The following is a 900-nucleotide window of genomic DNA, read 5'->3' as shown; positions in this document are numbered from 1 at the left end:
AAATTATACATAATGTAATAGTTTCCTCAGAGTTTTAACCATGGTTTGACAGGTACTTCAACCTCTTCTTGGTTTCTGCGGTGTCTCAAGATATGAATGAAGGAGAAGGAGCGAAGTAGGCTGGGTTGGCATCTCGAGAGATATTGGCAGGAAAGACTTCAGAAATATTAGTGGTTATTCTGGTGTCTTTGTTGAGGGTCACATTGAGCTGTGAGCTGCTCCAGGAGCATCTTTAGGAGTCGGCACCATGGCAGAAGAAATCAAGACCAAAATCAAGAACTACCAGACTGTCGCTTTTGACAGCTCCTGTGCCAACCAGAACCAGCCCAGAAACTGCTGGCAGAACTACCTGGACTTCCACTGCTGTGAGAAGGCAATGACTGGTAAAGAGGGTGATGTCTTCATGTACAAATAGTACTGGCATGTATACAAGGCCCTCTGCCCCATATTCTGGGGGTCAGCCTGGGACAACTGCAGCACAAAACACGTTTCCTGGGAAGATCTGAAATGGCTCCATCCACCTTTCCTTTTTTTTTTAATTAAAAAAATTTTAAGTTTTTATTTGAATCACCTGGTGCTCATCATGATAAGTGTATTCCTTAATCCCCATCACCTATTTCATTCATCCCCTTCCATGTATCCCTCTTGTAACCATCCGTGTGTTCTCTATAGTTGATTCTGTTTCTTGGTTTGTCTCTCTCTTTTTTCCCCTTTGCTCATTTGTTTTGTTTCTTAAATTCCACATATGAGTGAAATTATATGGTATTTGTCTTTCTCTGACTGACTTATTTCATTTAGCATTATACTCTCTAGCTCCATCCATGTTGTTGCAAATGGCAAGATTTCGTTCTTCTTTATGGCTGAATTATATATATATATGTTCATAAACATAGTTATATA

General features: G+C 40.1%; 1 pseudogene; it reads left to right on the top strand.

Moving 5' to 3' along the window:
* The first annotated feature begins 247 nt into the window (after positions 1–247).
* Positions 248–506, top strand: LOC100479231 (annotated as a pseudogene).
* Positions 507–900: the final 394 nt, after the last annotated feature.

The sequence above is a fragment of the Ailuropoda melanoleuca genome, chromosome 1, assembly GCF_002007445.2.
Source record: "Ailuropoda melanoleuca isolate Jingjing chromosome 1, ASM200744v2, whole genome shotgun sequence".
In the NCBI taxonomy this organism is placed as follows: domain Eukaryota; kingdom Metazoa; phylum Chordata; class Mammalia; order Carnivora; family Ursidae; genus Ailuropoda; species Ailuropoda melanoleuca.
This window is presented reverse-complemented; position numbering and strand designations above follow the sequence as displayed.